Source organism: Eubalaena glacialis, chromosome 1 (genome assembly GCF_028564815.1).
Source record: "Eubalaena glacialis isolate mEubGla1 chromosome 1, mEubGla1.1.hap2.+ XY, whole genome shotgun sequence".
In the NCBI taxonomy this organism is placed as follows: domain Eukaryota; kingdom Metazoa; phylum Chordata; class Mammalia; order Artiodactyla; family Balaenidae; genus Eubalaena; species Eubalaena glacialis.
The window spans coordinates 196,166,009-196,185,481 of record NC_083716.1 but is presented as its reverse complement, the minus strand read 5'-3'; the positions used below and the strand labels follow the sequence as shown (position 1 = coordinate 196,185,481).

General features: G+C 39.2%; 1 protein-coding gene across 4 annotated transcripts in view; it reads right to left on the bottom strand.

The window, feature by feature from the left end:
* The window catches only part of INPP1 (inositol polyphosphate-1-phosphatase), a 35,004-nt gene extending 15,533 nt beyond the window's left edge, over positions 1-19,471 (bottom strand). The window contains exon 1 of one of the 4 annotated variants that reach the window (XM_061203366.1): positions 19,381-19,471. The gene's annotated coding sequence lies outside the window, so the exon portion shown is untranslated. Of the gene's footprint in view, positions 1-11,068; positions 11,484-19,380 lie in introns of those variants that run through there. The other 3 variants (XM_061203357.1, XM_061203346.1, XM_061203375.1) reach the window with 3 other exon arrangements.
* Between the last annotated feature and the right edge of the window lie 2 nt (positions 19,472-19,473).

Here is a 19,473-nt window from a genome sequence, read left to right as displayed (position 1 = left end):
ATTCTCACACAACCCTACAAAGAAGGTACTATTATCTCTATTTTACTGATAAAGAAACTGAGGCACAGGAGGGTAAATAATTTGCCCAAAATCACACAGCTAGGAAGTGGCTGGGACAAGATTCAAGCCCAGGTGAACCGGCAGAAACCCAGTTTTATTGACTAAAGCACACTGTTAGCCAGTGCTCTAGCCAATAAAATCCTTTCATAAATTGTTAGCTGTTAACTAAGGGAAGAAATGAGCAATCACTGGATAAATAATCACAAGAATATTATTATTATAAGGTACATTATATATCAAAAAGGAGAGAAACACACACACCTCCCTGATAGCTGTCAGTAGTTTGATTATTAAAAAAATCACTATTTGATACTCACTTTCCTTCTGCTCTCAGGAAAACCTTTCCCCTAGCTGATCCTCAGTCTCAGTGTAAACCATCTTTGCTGGATAGTAAAAGCTCATCTATGCTCTACTGATATCTCTCTTAACTGGCTGTCTTGGCATGAGGGGCGGGGAGGGGGTCAGCTCATGCCGAATATCTAATTCCTCTTGTATTTGTTTGCTAGGGCTGCCATAACTAAGTGCCACAGACTGGGTGGCTTAAACAACAAATTTATTTTCTCACAGTTCTGGAGACTGGAAGTCCAAGACCAAGGTGTCAGCAGGGTTGATTTCTCCTTGGCTTGCAGACTTTCCTCTGTGGACAAGCATCCGTGGGTGTCTCTCCCTCTTTTATAAAGACTCCATTCAGATTGGATTAGGGCCCACCCATATGACCTCACTTAACCTTGAACTGAGTTAAGTTAGAGGCCCTATCTCCAAATACAGTCACATTATGAGGTACTGGAGAGTTAGGGCTTCAACATACAAATTTAGAGAGAATACAATTTAGCCCAAAGAGACCTTGATAATCTTAGCAAATGCCAACCCAATCTATTCCTTTGTCTTCTTTTTTCTGGCCAAACAGGGAACTGGGGTAGGGTTCTCTTTCCTGTTTATGTGGTCAATAAGTTTAATTCTGTAAGACAATCTTTCCCACTAGGAGCTACTCACTTTAACAGCCAAATCATTAATGATCAGTGAACACTGAAATACTCTAATAAGCCTTATTTTGTGACAACCCATTTCAAGTCACATTTGAGCAGAACAGGTTTAAAGAAGTTACATTCCTCACCATCTCAGACCAAATGTGTATCTACATGTTTACATAAGATCATGTCACAGTGTCAGATAGAAACAGTCTCTTTAGCTTTTATGGGATTTTCACATCTATTAGAGAAACACTGAATAAACTGAAGTAGGCCAATTAGAAAAAAAAAAAGCTCTTAAGACTTTTCCTGGAAGCCCAAATCTCTCTACAAAGACAAAACTCAATTTTAATTTCTGACCATCTTATCATCTCATCAGAACACCAGATATTAAAAATCATATCTGAATAATATACACATATTTCAGACGTGATAAACAGTAAAATGGGAAAGACATAGGCTTCGGAATCAGATAGACCTGGGTTGAAAACCAGGGCTCTGCCATCAACTAGCTGTGTGGCATCAGGTAATTTACCTACCCTCTCTGAGCCTCTCTCTTCATCTGTAATATGAAGATAATACCTATCTTGCAGGGACACTGTGAAGATCAAAAGAGATATTTCTGGAAAAGTACCAAGCACAGAGCCTTGCATATAGTAGATAACAAATGACAGCTATGACTATTAAATACAACTTCACAGAACCCACAATCACAGTCCTTACTTGAAAAATAAGAAGTCGGCAACTTTATATGGGTCACTGAAATCTTTTCTGAAAATTTACTACTCCATTAAATCTAAAAGGCTGGAAACTACTTGTAATTCTTTGAATGACCCAGAAAAAAGTTCCTTTATGCAGGCCAGATCTGATTGCTTCAGCTTCTGGGTGTCTGGGTGGAAACTTTGGCTCCCGGAGGCTGAAGACTACTCTGGCTTCATGGTAGACCATCTACAGATGGCTCAGGAGGGTCACTATTCTGTCAAGGGGGCTATTTTGTTGGGAAATTTGTGGAGATTCTAGAGCCAAGGGTGTCTGTTTTTGTGTGATGAGCCTGGTTGTACCAGAAGCTGGCCATGCCCTTGTGTTGCTCACAGTGACAGAAATGTGACAACATAGATGAGGGCCCTCAACAAAACAGAACTGCTCGCTAATGAATAGGCAAGTAGGTCAAAGCATTTCTGTTGACATTCATTTCTTCCTGCAGATAACCTACTACTTTTACAGAGCCCACATTTTTGCCCATTAGACAATGACTCCACCCCCCATCCCCACAATTCATAAACTGAATTCAGTCTGTCACTCATCCTCTGAAGACTGGCAATTTGAAATTACCGTGTGGTGGCCCTGCCTGACTGCTATTGCTGTTGGGGAAGAAGGTCCGACTTCCATGAAATACCTGAGTGCTTTACAAGAAGTGTTTTTGGTGACCTCTCTCAAAGGGGTGCAGCTGGCCAGGACTCTCCCTAGGTGGGCACACGCTGAGGGGCTGACCAAGGCTCTAAATTAGCTCACATTGCTATTGTAGGGGAAACAGAGACCTTGTTCCTCTTCCCCTTCCAGGTTAGGGCTGCTTTAGGGAGTAGTTTAAAGAATGGAATGGGCTTCCCTGGTGGCGCAGTGGTTGAGAATCTGCCTGCCAATGCAGGGGACACGGGTTCGAGTCCTGGTCTGGGAAGATCCCACATGCCGCGGAGCAACTGGGCCCGTGAGCCACAACTACTGAGCCTGCGCGTCTGGAGCCTGTGCTCCGCAACAAGAGAGGCCGCGATAGTGAGAGGCCCGTGCACCGCGATGAAGAGTGGCCCCCGCTTGCCACAACTAGAGAAAGCCCTCGCACAGAAACGAAGACGCAACACAGCCATAAAAAAATTAAAAAAATAAAAATAAAAAAAGAATGGAAGCTGCCAGAAAGGATGGGGAACAGAAGTGGGCCCACACAAAGTATGTAATGGGCTCACCTGGAATAGCCAACGATGGCTAAAGTGCAACTTGCTAACAATAGCCTCCCCTGACATCCCTAGGAAATGCTCATCTACCCACCTGGTTACCTAGGCCAGAAGGAAAACTGTACCACAGGCATTAACAGGCATTTACAAACACTACCTTTTAGGTCATCGGAAACTGAATTGTCCTTCCAGTGTATGAGCTTTGCTCAACTTTCAGATATTTGATCATCACACATTTCTCAGAATCCACTAAGCAGTACAGCATGGGACTGCCTGTACTTCTTTAGTGCTGTTTCACTTTGATCCCTGCGATGTTGCTGTCATCAATTCATAGTCTCTGATTAAGTTTAGCATTTTAGTGGCTGATTTCCCACCATCTGTCCATTTACTCCCATGCTCTGGGCAGATCATTAATTTGCACATGCTGTTCCCTCTGGCTGACATGCCCTTCCTCCTGCCTTATGCCTAATGTCTACTCACCTTCTCAGAATCAGTTCAAGGGCAAGAAACTTGAACAGATACTTCATAAAAGAAGATGTTCAAATGGCCAATAAATATATGGAAAGATAGTGTAGCTTGTTAATAATCAGGAAAATGCAACTTAAAAGTCGCAACAGGGTATCACTGCATGTCCAACCAAATAGCTAAAAGTAAAGATTGAAAATGTCAAGGTTTGATGAGGATGTAGAGCAATGAGACTCATACTGCTGGTGTGAATGAAATTGGTACAACCATGTTGGAAAACTGTTTATAATTTGTTGAATATAAGCATAACCTATGACCTAGCAATTTCTCTTATAGACTTGTACTCAACAGAAATTCCAGCACATATACATTAAAAGACATGTACAAGAATATTTATGATCAGCATAATTTGTTGCAGTAACCTCACACTAGAAATAACCTGAGTGACCACCAACACTAAAATGAAATAAACTGTGGCATACTTGCAAAAGAAAATACTATACAGCAGTGAGAATTAATGAATTATTGCTATAGGCAACAACACGGATGCATCTCACAAAAACATACTGCTGAGTGAAAGAAGTCAGACACAAAAAATATACGTGGAGCAATTTAATTTAGTTGAAGTTCAAAAAAAGGCAAAACTAACTTATGGTGTTAGAAGTTGCAGTGGTGGTTACCCTTGGAGAAGGAGGAGGGATTATTGATGGGGGTAAATGATGGGGCTTTTAGGCACTGGGAATGTTCTAGATCTGAGTGATGGTTACATGGGTGGGTTGACTTTGTGTACATTCATCAAGCTACACCCTTAGGACTTGCATACTTTTCTGTATGTATTTCTATTTAGATAGAAAGTTTTTTAAAGGGTGGGTGTGTGGAGAGAGAGGAGAGTCAGTTCGACAGTTGGCTCCTCCAGGAGCCATGCCTGACCCTCCATCTTGGGTACCTGGGCCATAGGAGAACGGAAGCAGGACAAATCTCTATCCCAGCTCTCCAACACACCATACATTGGTTTGCTTATCTATGCCCTTGTCTGGCAGGAGATTTAAACGTGCATGGTTTCTTATGACTCTTAGCGCATACCTCAGGGGTGTTCAATAAATGTTGGCTTATGAATTTTCTCTTAGCTTTGTAAATACAGAATTCATCTTTGTCATATTGTTTATTATACTTGTATTTTATCAGCATTACCCAGGTGCCATTAGGCACGTGGGCCCATATTTATTTATATCAAAGTCTACATATATTCTACATTCATTTACAAAAAAAACCAAAGCTGTATCTGGATGACTAGCAACTGAACCACATTTTTGCGCACCAAATTGGAATCTGATATTATGCTCTGACATCTGGAGGTGACCTATCTTGATTAATTTTGTTGATTAAATAGCCAAAAATGCTGAGTTTAATTTGGTTTTGTTAGAGAAAACATTAAATATGGGATATGTAAATCCATCTATTTAACCTTCACATTTCTCCCTCCCTTCTTCCCATTCTTCAAATAGAGCGTTGACATAACACGCCCATTTCTAAGCTGATCAGTCTACCTCACCCTGGCTCTAGTAAGGCTACTGTTGGACCACATTAGCCCACATTTTTGCTCACTGCTGATGCTCAAAGCAATAGACCACAAAGAAGTCCTCTATCCTCAAATGTTGTTCTGGTAGCTTGTAATGGGAGCTTGTGCTAAAGTAGTGTCTCCCAAATTAGTAAGATCAAGAATCAATTGAAACACTCATTAAAAATATAGATTTTTAGATTTTTCCCCTGGAGATACTGATCCAGTAAACCTGGGTTAAGGACAGGCAATGTCACTCATCTAATTTTTATTTGACAATTTAAGGGAACACCAGGTGCAACAGTCGGCTCTGTCTCTCAATAGTTATTAAGGAGCAGAACAGGGAAAGCTATAGCTACTGTGACTAAGAATAATGGCCTTGGTCGGCTAAGGGTCAACTATATTGTCTTTTTTGTAACAAAAATTAAATGCTGGAAAAAAATGCAAGTTGACCTACATAATAAGTATTCCACATTAGCATAATACTTGCCTAAAGTATACATTTCAATGTCTTCCCAGAATGCATTTGAAAAGTATGAAAAAATATTCCATTTAGAAATACTTTTAAATTTGTTAGTGACCCTTTTTCATCCTCTTCTCCGGAGTGAGAAACACTTTCACTAAATAGAAACTCTTTTCTATCTGCTGTCTTCCAACTATATGCTTAAACTTTTATATGCTAAGAGCTGTTTTTAGCATACAACCGAGGTGTCACAAATGAAACCTGAAATCACATAGAATATAAAAAAATGGAAGTAGATTCAGTGTAGCTATCTTAACTGTGGGAAAGAATAAATATTTTTTAAAATACAAATTTAATGCCTAATTCAAGGCAAAAAGAAAGATGTATGGCTTGTAGAAACTTTTCCAGCAGAATATTATTTATAGCTTTGATAATTGTTAATCTTATCATTAATCATATTAATCCTCAAGTCCATTTTGAATGTTTCCTTTTGCATGTAACGTTTTTCAGTCATTTTATCTTTTCTTTTGAAATTTTGCAACACTTACTTTCCGTACCAACTCATTTAACACTTGCCTTTTATGGTCTACGTGGGCCACCATGGGTGTGTGGTAGAAAGAGCCTTGTTTAGGCCACAGGGGAGCTGGTTCTTAGGCTCTGCTTGGCCTTTAACCAACCAGGTGTAAAACCCTGGCCACATGTGGAAGCTCTCAGGGACTTGTTTTCCTCATTTCTGTAAACATAAAAAAGGAAAAGAAAGAAGGGACAGAGAGGTTGGAGGGAATGATTTCTATGGTCTGTTCCAGTTCAAAACTTCTCTATTTTTTTAATATCCACTTTCCATATAAAAGAGGTTGGGGACTATTATTCAGCCTTAAAAAGGAATGAGATTCTGGTACATGCCTCAACATGGATGAACCTTGGAAACATTATGCTAAGTGAAAGAAGCCAGACTTAAAAGAACAAATATTGTATGATTCCACTTATAGGGGGTACCCAGAATAGTCAAACATAGAGACAGAAAGTAGGACGGTGGTTACCAGGGCTGGGAGGAGCAGGTAATGGGGAGTTATTGTTTAATGGATCCAGAGTTTCAGTTTGGGATGATAAAAAAGCTCTGGAGATGGATAGTGGTGATGGTTGCATAACAATGCTAATGTACTTAATGCAAGTGAATTGCACACTTGGAAATGGTCAAAATGGTAAATTTTATGTTATATATATATTTTACTACAATTTTTTAAAGAGTAAAATACAAATAAAATTACAGGTTCAAAAAAATGTACATTTTTAAGGCTTTTGATGTTTATCATCTACCTAATAAGGGAATAATAAATATTTGTTGGTTGAATGAAAAAAAAAAAAAGGTTGGGGCGGGGTCATGAAAATTAAGTTGAAAGAGGGCACTAGGCTCTTTGCCTTGTAGTTGATTTTGCACTGCAATCACGCTGGTTTTTATACTTAGTGTGTGTTTATATGCTACAGCGGTTTGGGTTAATGGACATTATTAGGAAGGCCTAAGCCCCACCCCCCCATGCCTGCCCTTGGGGCACCATTGTTCTCTCTCTAATAGGCTGTAGGTTCCTTGCAAGCAGGATACACAATTTTTCCATCTCCTCATGATACACAGTGGGAGTTCTGTAATTTAATTGATTTTCATTCCATTAGAGATAAACATGTTTAAAAGGATTTTCTTGCACTAAAATTAATCTGTAAGGGATTATTCATTATGCAAATTTTAGGATGATAACTGTTAGGAAACACGATTCAAACGAGTTCTTTATAGAACTTCTTAGAAGATGGTTATTATTATTTATTTCTGCAATGATAAATTACATGACCTAAAATATATTCTCTGAATATTATAGCAAGAAAGTAAAGGTCAGCGATCACATTGGGTATCATTTTGGCAGGCTGGGTTTATGGCAGCATATCTCTTATCATTCTACTTTCATTTTGTAGAGGTGAATGTTTATTTTTAACAGATATTGACAAATGTTGAATACAACAATACATAATACTGAATGTAACATATGCCTTCAAAGGAACATAAAGTGATAGAATATTTATAGTACCTTTTACTTGAAAAGGTCTAGGTACTAAAACGATATAAATGGCTCATTAAAGCCACTCCAATATACAAATATACTCAATGCTCTTGCATTCTTGCTAATCCTGCAACCATAGATAAATGTCTAAGCTAGTTAATATTTACCTTCTTGATCTGAGTTTTCATTTCTATTTCCCCCATTCTTTGCTATTCATGAAGCTTACAATCAACCATATTTTTAAAACAGACCTTTCATGATTCCCAGATCAAACTGGGATTATATGTGGTTATATGTGATTCTTGCAAATTCTCAGGAATTAACTAGAGGGGTTTTCTAGAACTTGGAAGATAAGATCCTATTTTTAAAACTACTGATGATAAAAAAAATCTTTTTAAGTACATTAGGATTACCTTAAGCAATATTAAATAACATTTTCCTTTGGTCATTTGAATTTAATCCTGTGCAATTTGTTACAACTCTCATTAGCATCCAGGGAAACCTAACCATCATCACTCTGTAAAGAAAAGGACAAATTTAAGTATCTATTGAAAAAGTTAGCAAATATTTACATTAATTTAAACTTGGATAATTAAGTTAAAAGATTTTAAACATTTACTTGATTAAAAATAAAAACAAGAAAGCAAAACAACCCTCCTCCACCCCTAAAACAAAAGAAAAAAAAAAAGAAAAGCAAAATAAAAGAGAAAGAAAGAAAAGGAATGGAGAGAGAAAGAAACTGATACTTTCCATTGTGGTAATTCATCTTAATGAATTATTTTACAGATTAATATTTTATTTTGTCAATTTGTTTTTATATATAATTGACCACATTTTATGCTGAAATAAAGTTTTTTCTTTTTTAGATGGTGTTGGGTCATTTTAATAAAAGTTATAAATAAGTTACTAAAATTTGCATGCTGGTCTTCCCTGATTAGGAATGCAGAAAAAGTAACAAATAAGTCTGTTATATGAAAGAGAAATGATCAGGCACAATATTTTGCTGTAGATTACTATCACAGTAATCTGCACTAAAAATCCACTAATAAAATGCTCTTATAACATTAAAGGAATTGAATTAAGATTGCTTACCACAAAAAAGAGACTGAACATGTAGAAATGTTTGCTGGGCTTCCCTGATGGCACAGTGGCTTAGAATCCGCCTGCCAATGCAGGGGACATGGTTTTGAGCCCTGGTCTGGGAAGATCCCACACGCTGCGGAGCAACTAAGCCCATGCACCACAACTACTGAGTCTGCGCTCTAGAGCCCTTGAGCCACAACTGCTGAGCCCGCGAGCCACAACTACTGAAGCCCGCACGCCTAGAGCCCGTGCTCCGCAACAAGAGAAGCCACCACAATGAGAAGCCAGCGCACCGCAACGAAGAGTAGCCCCCGTTCGCCACAACTAGAGAAAAGCCCGTGCACAGCAACGAAGACCCAAAGCAGCCAAAAATAAATAAATATGTTTTTTAAAAAAAGTTTGCTAAATTCAATCAGCCCAGAAGGCTTGACTACAAAAGGATATAAAAGTTTCAGATTTCCTAAATGTGTGACATCATCATATTAGCAAAACCATAGCTTCCATTTAAGAACATGTTATGTACAGGAATGCTAATAGGTTATGTCAGCAACAGTTATTTCCCACTTGTGTTTCCCAATCTTGCCTTTTTTGTTTGTTTTGGTTTGTCCTTTTAAATTTTTATCATTTTGGCCTATCTTAAGTATCTTCTTTCCCTTAGAAATTCTAATTCAGGAAATCCCAAGTAGCAACCTGGGAGTCTTTTTAAACCAATATTATCCCCCCTTCCTCCCACTTGCCCACTACCCTAGGTAAGTTTTTAAATTAGACAAGTTTGGGAACCACTGCTCAACACTAATCATGAGAGATGGGAAGCAAAGTGCTGTCAGCTCTGCCTTTATCTCTAAACTCCAAATCAAACAAAAACATCAACGTAGAGAGTTTTATTAGCTTCATAACAAGATTCAAATATTTTAACAAGGACATTTACTGAGGACACACATCCATAAAAAGTTCTCATATACACCATCCTCATGTTTAATAAATGAAGAAGACACTTGGTTTTATTAATCACTTTATATAACATCATTATCTTTTAGGCAATTTGTCTACAAGATGAAATAGATTAAGACATTTTCTAAGTGGCAACAGAGACAGAAATAAAAGCAGAAGTAAATAAATAATGAATAACTTTATAACTTTTGTTTCACAGGCCTTATATGTCAAATAAGACATGATCATTTTTTTTCAGAACTACCACAAGTATAGCTGTAATTTAAATCTGTAATAAGATATTCCACGTTAAATGGCATGAGTCCAAGCTGCAGTTTCCAACCAAGTGGTGATTTAGTCCAATAACTTGAAAAGAAACGGTAGCTTTCTCTATGAAAAAGTAAAATGTAACTTTATGCCTTTTACATAATCTTCTTCATGACTAAGAACTAACTGCAAGAGTAGTATAAAAATCCACAAAAGCTTAAAAATAAAGTAGATTCTAAATAAGAATGCAAACAAATATCTGCCTTGAAAAAATGAACTCTTCTATTGCCCCTTTTCCCCCCTTCTATAACCTATTTTAAAAGGTAGAAAATGAGGTCACTTAGCTAATTCATCAGTCAATAGTAGTTCGGTGGATTATTTTCATCATTAGACTATTATCAGGTTGAGCAGGGCTGATCCTTATCAACTTCTTTGGTTTCAAAGCTAGGAATCACAGCAAAACGGCCAAAAACTGTTTTATTCAACATGTGGGATGCACTCAAGTGGTCTATCCACACAGCCTTAACCCACTGTTCTTTTGAAGTGAACGCCATTCACCCAGTGGGCAAACTTCTGCTTATTCAACGCCTTAAAATTTCCTTTCAAACGGAAAATCTCCAAAGTACACACCTTGATTGTTTATATGTATTCTTCATGAATGTACTAAATAATCTAGGGATTTTTTTTCAGGCTCTTCGTGTGTAACAGTATACACGATTCGGCCAAACCCATGTTAAATATCCGCATCCCCCTGCCCCACTACTCTACTCTGGCCACACCAACTAACTCTGCACGTCTCACCAGACCGCCTTTCAAAATGCAGTGAATTAAAAAGCAAGGAGGCAAAGACTTTTCTAAATATAGTCCCTTCATGTTATTTTACGTTCATCTAGTAGGTCACTAGTGGCAGCCAGCAGCAATGGACACTAACAAGCATCTCTCAAAGCAAAACCAAGGGGCGCTTGACAGCTACGCCATCTACACTTTGAACCCGGGCCACTGCTCTCGACAACTGTCAGATCAGCTTCTTCGACCTACAAATGCTGATCGAATTAAAAAAAAAAAAAAAAAAAAGTGTTTGCCGATCTTTCTTCCCACCGTCTACTTCTTTCGGGTCGTTTCTGCGGAGCCCAGGGAGCCGCAGGACTCGAGAGCTCCTCCGCCCGGCTGGTTGCAGCAACGATGTGGGCCGGGCCGGGTGGCAGCCTCGCTGCAGCGGACAGAGGTCATCACAGGCCGGGCGGAGAGGCAAGGAGCCCTGCTGGCCCAGATTTACTCACCTACCTTCCGGAGAGGCGATGGGTGCGTGCTGGTCGCCCAGCTCGGGGACCCGGATCCGAGCAGGAAGGGAGGCTGTGGCGCCGAGGCGAGGGGGGCGTAAAGAGGAAAGCGTATTACCTAAGCCGGGATGCGGAGCCCAGAAGGAGGCTGCAGCCTTTCCCTCCAGAAAACGGAAGAGGCGGAGGAGGAGGAGGAGGAAAAGGCGGAGGAGGAGGTGGCCGGGCGTGGGAGGCTAGCCGAGGGGCGCCGGGCGTCTGGCCGCAGGCTCAGCCAGAGGGCGAGGGGCTGGGAGTGGTCATCGGAGGGCGAGGCGCAGCCGGGTGGCGCGCTGCCACGCTCTCCCGGGATCGCAGACCGCAGCATCCGCCAGGCCGCTGCCCTCTTGTTTCCCCCCGGACCACGGCGTGGAAACGCGCGGTGACGCCTCGAGGCTCCCGGGGCGAACGGGGGCATCCCACGCCTGCCTGCAGGAGCCCGGGGTCTGCAGCGTCACAAGTGGAGCGTGATGATTCAGAGGGGAGTGCCAGGAAGCAAAGGGTTCCAGGGTCACCTCATCCACTGTTTTTGTTTTCTTCTTGCAGCCGCCCCCAAATTCGCTTTTAATATCTTCCTCCTCCATTCTTCCGTACTCTTTTTTGAGGATTATGGTTTTGATACACGGGTTGGCAGCTGTGAAGATGGACTTCCTGCCGGTGGCAATCGGGTCCCGTTGTTCTAATAGAAATGTCAAGCGTGCTGGTTGTGCTGCAAACCCTAGCAGTGTCTCCTGGGCGCTTGACTTAACAAGGTGTGGGCCTAGGGCCACCTTGACCGGAAGCACACCGTGGGTAGGGAGCTCTTATCTCTTGAACACTCTAATCTGTGGGATTCAGTATACCTTAAAGATGGCTTTGAATGGTGGGTCGTGATAGGAATGGGTGATGATGGGGGGAAGGGTAGACATTTTTAAAGGGCAACAGAGTGTTGAACAGATGGGGTCTGGCCGGTGGCCCAGCAGGCTGGATGTTGTTTGTGAGCACACGGGGCCTTCTAAAGTCCTTCACACATCCTTTAACTTCATGGCACACCTAGGAAATAATCTTGTCTGCAGGACCCCAAGTGGGGCAAACAGAGGAGGCTGCTCATGCAGGAGGGACTGGGCCCTTCCACCCTGGAGGGCAGAGGAGACCACTAGGTACATACCTGTAACCCATTCCGTGGCATGAAATTAGGAAGCTCTGTTTTAAAGTTCTAGCTAGCAGGTTTTCTTATCTGCATTTCCCCAAACCTCCTGAGTTGTCAAGTCTTGGTCCTCAGAGCCGTGGGGAACCACCAGGACAGGGGCCTGGGGGTAATACTCAGCTTGTCATAGTCCAGGAAATGGTGCTTAAAACTTTGCATCTCCCGGGTGGAACTCATCTTTCTGCTCCCAGCCTGCTTCTTATGGTCTCTGACTGAGACAACTCCTCCTTCACATCCCCCCCCCCCCCACCCCATTATCGGGCTTTCACTCACTAGCAAGTCCAGCTGATCCATTCTGTCTTCTCTCTCAGATTCATTTTTTAGGTCCATCCCCTGTATTATTGTTTATTAATCAGTCTAATAATTGTATCTAGTCTCATTTCTATCTATGATGGAAAGATCAAGAAATAGTTTGAACATAATCAACTATACTCCAATGTAAAATTAAAAAGTTAAAAAAATAAATCAAAACAAAACAAACAAACAAAAAGAAACAGTTTGATATTTAGAAGTGAAGAGATAGCAGATACCAGAAGAGTTAGAATGCAAAGAATTTGCCCCTAGGGAGCAGGAATTGGGGGAGAGGGGGGTGGCACAGGAGACTGCTGTTTTTTTGACACAGCAATATGCCTCTACGACCTAAATCTAGTCCACTTTCCACTTGGCTGCCACGGAGATGATCCTACATCACACCTCTCAATGGGTTGCTTGCTTAAAAGCTTTCACTGGCTCCCAGGTCCTATCAAGAGCAAGCTCTGGGCATGCCTTTCAAGGCCTCTCTCCCGCTCCCATCTGTCAATCCTGCCCCGTCACACTTGACATGCCATTTTACCACACCACATCTAGTTTCCTAAATGCACAAACTAGTTTCATTCCTTTGTGCCTTTATACAGGTTATTTCTTTTGCCTGGAGTATTCTCACGCTGCTGTGATGATAGCTAATGGCACGAGGCTAAATGCTTTTTGTGTTTTATAACTGTTCATTCTTATATCAACCCTGTGGTAGGATTACTGTTATCTTAATAAAGAATAAAACTGTGATTTAGAGAGGTTAAGTAATTTACTCAAATATGTAGCATATGGTGAGGCCAAATTTGAACCCAGCTATATCACTCCAGGACTCACATTATTTTACCTGTTCATACTTTAAAAACTTTTCTCAGACACTAGATTTGAGCAGGATTTAAATTGTAAAATGTTTTAAAAGTCTTCAAAGTGCAAGGAGAAAATATAAGTGAATTGCTTTTCATCTCAAAGTAAGCATGGAACAAAGGACAAAATTACAAAGGAGAAGTGACAGATTTGACTATAGAATTTTTAACTTCTTTCATCAAAAAGGCCCATAGAGTAAAATTAAAAGACAAGTGAAAATTATCCAAAAATGTGCACTATATATGAAAGATAAGAGAGTAACATCCTCCTTTAATAAAAAGGTCTTACAAAGAAAATATAAATATCTTGTTTTTAAAAATGGGCAAAAATGTAAATTAGTTAAATCATGAAAGTAGAATGCAAATGGCCAAACATATTTTTAAGGGAAGTGAAAATGTAAAACGATAATGCACCTTCAAGTTGACTGAGAATAAAAGAATAGAGCTAGTGATTTGAGCCAGCGACCCTTGAGGCAGGATGTGTGGTAGGTGAGCAAGCTCCGTGCTGAGAAGGGCATAAATTGCTTCAATGTTTCTGGAGGGCAATTTGGCAGAATGCAGTAAAAGCCTCAAAAATGCTCACACCCTTTGGCTCAAAAATTACATTTCTGGGAATTCATAATGCAGGGATTGACAAATATTTTCTGTAAAAGTCCAGATAGTAAATACTTTAGGCTTTGCAGGCCACATGTGTCTTTCTTGCTTTTCTTCTTTGTGTGTGTGCTTTTTTTCTTTAACCCTGAAAAAATGTGAAAGCTATTAGCTTGAGGGCTGTAGAAAAACTGGTTGTGGCCTGAAATTGGCCTGAGGTCAGTAATGTGTGCAGTGTTGACTGCAAGAAAGTTCATCACAGTGGATTTGGTAATAGCCAAAAGGATAAAGCAACTAAATGTCTGAGGATAGAAATTAGCTACAACCGGGTGTGAAACAAGTTTTTTAAAGTTTTAAATGTTTAAAAAATGTTCAGAATGATATTTATTGCATGAGATAGTATTCATGATTTGTCAAGTGGAAAAATACAGTTTACCGAAGAATATCTTTATCCCAAATACAACATAATCATGTGTATCTATGCATAGAAGAAGAACTGGAAAGATATAAACACCCTAAGATGTTGATAGTGGTCTTGGGGTGGGGGTGAGATTGTAGATATTTGTGTTTTTTTGTTGTATGTATGTGTTTCCAATAGTGAATATGTATTGTTTTTGTAATAAGTAAAAATATAAGAAACTTTGCTTGGGCAGCAACAAGGCCCTTAGTTGTCAGTTTGAGAAAATCTTCCCCAAATTCACTTCCCCTGTCTCTGTGTGCTCCCTGAACACATCATGATCTTTTTTTTTTTCCTAACAAAATGATTCTTTTATTGCTATTTTTTTTCATAATGATCTTTTGACTACCATTATTTACTTAATTGAAGAATGGTTAATACCTTCGTTTAGTTATGCATTCCTCTTTTATTGGACATCTGGGTTCCCAGTATTTCACTATTGTAAGTATGCTGGTTATTTTCTACTTGCTGTCTGCCAGATCCATTTTCCTTCCTTCTCTGCCGGACTCTGTGCCTCAGAAGGCAGAACTTTCATAGACTATTTTCTCTGGGTTCTCTTGCCGGCTGGCTTCCCGTTAGGATTGACCAGTGGGTGATACCAAAAGCAGGTTGGAGAGTGGAAAATGGAAAAAGGTTGGGGTATTTCTTCCCACCTCTTTTGCTGCTTTGGTCCTCTAAGGCTCCTGTAAGGCAGCCCCTACCGCTTTGCTAATTTGATCTCCTCCCCTTATCCCTTCAGTCCTAGCAGTGGTAACAGCTTCTTACTGTTGCAAGAGGCTGGGTACCTTCACATCGAATTGTTTCCCTTCACCCAACCCTAAACCTAACCCAAGATTTATGTAAATAGTCAGTTCAATAAAATCTCTTCTGTCGGAACACCTAAGTGGAAGTTGGTTCCTGTTAGGACAGACTGATGTATTAAACAACACTGGTGAGGGACTTCCCTGGTGGTCCAGTGATAAAGAATTCGCCTTCCAATGCAGGGGACCCAGGTCCCATCCCTGATTGGGGAACTAAGATCCCACATGCAGCAGGGCAACTAAGCCCCTGTGCCTCAACTAGAGAGTCTGAGTGCTGCAAACTACAGAGCCCACGTGCTCTGGAGCCTGTGTACCACAACTAGAGAGAGAAAACCCGCACCAACTAGAGAGCTCGTGTGCCACAACAAAAGATCCTGCATGCCCCAAAGAAGACCCAACGCAGACAAAAAAAAAAAAAAGAACTCTGGTGAACATCATGGATCACAAATCTTTTTTTTTTTTTTTTTTTTTTGTTTGCTAGTAGATATGAATTTAATCATCTAGAGTGATTTCAGGGAATCCCATATAAATCTTAGACCAACAACATTTTATTTTCATTCTTTTTTTTTTTTTTTTTTCCACACACACTGTATTTTATTTTTGCAAGAGATAAATAGACTGACACCAAGCATTGTACATGGATGACCACAACAAAAGCAACAATGATTGCAATTACCAAACATGAAACACACTCATACTATGTCATAATATTGACATTCAGTCCAGTAATCCTCCACTGTAACAGCTCCTTTACTTTGCAGTGAAAATTGATTTGTATATTCTTTGCCTCTGAGTTCTTGTGGGATTTTTTCTTTTTTTAAATTCAACCAGAAAGTCACAAAAATTATACTCATCCTCATCAGTTCACTCAGTCCCATGTAATTAATTTTTTTTTTTTTCATCTTGATCTTTTGTTAGCACTTTTATGAGCTCATCAGTTTTTCATTAGAGTTCTGAAAATGCTTATTCATTCATTTCAGCAGTACAGTCAGGTACCAGAAACCTGTGCTTGTCAGAGTCTTTTCCATGAATTTCCTGAAGATGAAACCCTTTTATAGGAACATATTTACAAAAGCATCAGAGTACACCCAGAACTGTCTGTAAATGACAAAAGACTTAAAAATGACCACGGTTAAAGATTTGATGAAAGTTCATAATAATGCACAAATCTTTTATTTCTTATGCAACAGGCCCTGTATTCTCACATTTTACATCTGAGCTTTTGACTATTTGCAAGATAATTATAGAATGATTTAAAGTTTCCTGAAGCAGGAATTTGAATTACTGTGAGGCCAGTGTTTGGGAATGTAACATTTTGACTATTGTCCTCCACTTCTCCAGACACTTTTTGAGAAGACTCCATTGCATTTTATTGAAGAAATCATATACTACAATATAGTGGTGTTCAAATTTTGATGTTTTCAGTGGAATCCATAAGAAAATATTCGTAAATATCAAGCTTAACATATAAATGAGATAAAAGTCACATACAGATTTGGGGGAACCTTCTTTCTCATCTTTGAGGCAGACTCAGGACATCCCTGCAGAATTCCCGGGCCCCTTGGAACACATTTTGAAAATACAGATTTGGAGAGTCCAAGAGTCTGGAAGATATATCCTTCATAAGTATCAAGTGTCTATTACATTTCTCTAGGTTAGATTCCTAGAATTACATGGTCAACCATATGACTTTGCCAATTGCCCTTCAAAACACTCTTCACTGTGAATGATGTTGCTTTCCTCATTACTGCATCTATTATCAAATACACACAAACAAAAAACATTTCCTAATTTCTCATTATAGTTTTAATTGCATTTTTATTATTTTTGAGAGGTTTTTTACCCTTGTCTATTTGTCATTTGTATTTCCTTTTCTCCTCTTCCTTCCCACCTTTTTTTAGCTGCCTTTTCATGTTCGACCATTTCTCTATTCATTCAATACATATTAATTCCTTATATCTGGGTATTATGCTAATGAATTTAAATGACAAACAATACAGTTATGCCTCTACCCTCACGGAGCTCACAAACTAGCAATATTTGAGTCTTACTATTTATCTTGTTTAATTCAATTAACAATATAGTAGTATGGCAACCCTTTGTCACTTTTGTTATGAATAATTTTCTTAGTTTGCCTTTTATTGAAGGGTGTTTATTATTTACAAATTAAAAAATGTTTAATGTAGTCAAATCTATGGATCTTTGTTTTTATGCCTGGAAAATCCTTTTAAAACCAAAGATCAGATCAATATTCACTTATATTTCTCCTGATATTTTTTACTATTTGAATTTTTAGATTTAAGTCTTTAATAATCTGGAAGTTATTTTGAGAAGCTCTAAATTGATTTCCCCCCACCCAAATATCTAATTTTTTTTTTCTAATATCCAAATAGCCAATTTTCCTGACATCATTACTGAACAGATATCCTTTTCACACTAATCTCTGATGACAAATACATCATGTATTAAGCTCTTTTATACCCTAGGCTGTATTGGGTCCTCTATTTTCTTTCATTCATCTGCCTTTGGATTACTGTGCCAATGGCAAAGTTTTTAATAGCAAATGGGTAATTCTCCACCAAAATTCACTCTTTCCAAATATTCAAAATATTTATGTTTTCAGATGAAATTTATTAACTAACTTCTTATTATAAAAGTAATGCATTATGAAGACAAGTTGTGGAAACTTTGAGAAAACGTGAAAAAATATAAAGAATGAAACAAAACCCATACCAAATTCTATGACCATTAACATTTTGGAGTATAACTTGCCATCTTCTCTGTGTGTTTATGTATATATTATTTCTACAAATGTTACTAAGCATACTGTTTTGTAAACTGCTGTTTAATCATCACATATGAGCATTTCACCATGTCATTAAATATTCCTTTGAAATATAATTTTTAATGACACATTAGCCGAGGCCTCAAGCATAAGGGTCGATAGCAGAGTGTCAGCAGGCAGCTCTCACAGCCTCCTAGACTCAGTCATATCCTTTACTCAGTCATAGCAAACTAGCATTGAGGTCACCAATTGTTGTCACATGGATCAACATTGCATGCCTGCCACTGTCATACCTCATAGCTTGAAATCAGCTGTTGGAAACTTGAAATTGGTTTTGACTGTAATTCACTGGATTATAATGAGTTTTGGAGCATTTGCCACCTATAGCTCATCTGTTAGGCGTATGTAAAAATGACTCAACCATAAGATATTAGGTAGCTAACAGATAGGCAAAAATGTAGGTTACTCACACAAGAACTAAATTGGAATTGATTTAGTGTAAGAGATTCCTAGCACCATATGGCACAATCTTATTTTTGTGTTCCCTTAAAAATCATTAACTAGGGCTTCCCCAGTGGCGCAGTGGTTAAGAACCTGCCTGCCAACGCAGGGGACATGAGTTCGAGCCCTCGTCCGGGAAGATCCCACATGCTGCGGAGCAACTAAGCCCGTGTGCCACAACTACTGAGCCCGCATGCCCTAGAGCCCGTGCTCTGCAAAAAGAGAAGCCACCACAATAAACGCGCGCACCGCAATGAAGAGTAGCCCCCACTCGCCACAACTAGAGAAAGCCCGCGTGCAGCAACAAAGACCCAATGCAGCCAAAAATAAATAAATAAAACAAATAAATTTTTAAAAATCATTAACTAATATAAGTCGTTTATACTTTCCTTAGAAAAGGCTGAACAACTCTCATGAAAACAGAGCATATCCATGATTTTCTTAAAGATTTGGGGAAGAATCCTTAACATCTGTGATAGAATATTTAAAACTCCTTGAGTTTTTCTTAAATTACAGTGCAAATTTACTAAACTATATAAACTAGGGGGCTTTGAGCGTGGTATTGAGGGCTACATGTAGCTGAGATCCTACGAAAGCAAAGGGTAAATTTCTAGAACAAGTCATGCAGATATATTTATAAGCACTTTCCAATGTATGGGAACATAGGCTTATCTCTAACAAAGTTTCACCAGGCCTGAGTGTTTATCTTTACTCTCTCACACCCTATACACACAAACACACACACATGTAGTATATATACTTAAAACTTCATAAAATAGGAATTATCTTTTTTTTTTTCACTTACCTTTCCACAGAAGGGTTGCTTACTGAATTCCAAGATGTAAAATATAATAAATGCCAAAGCCTTGAAGTATATAGTTACTTAGGATCTGAGTTT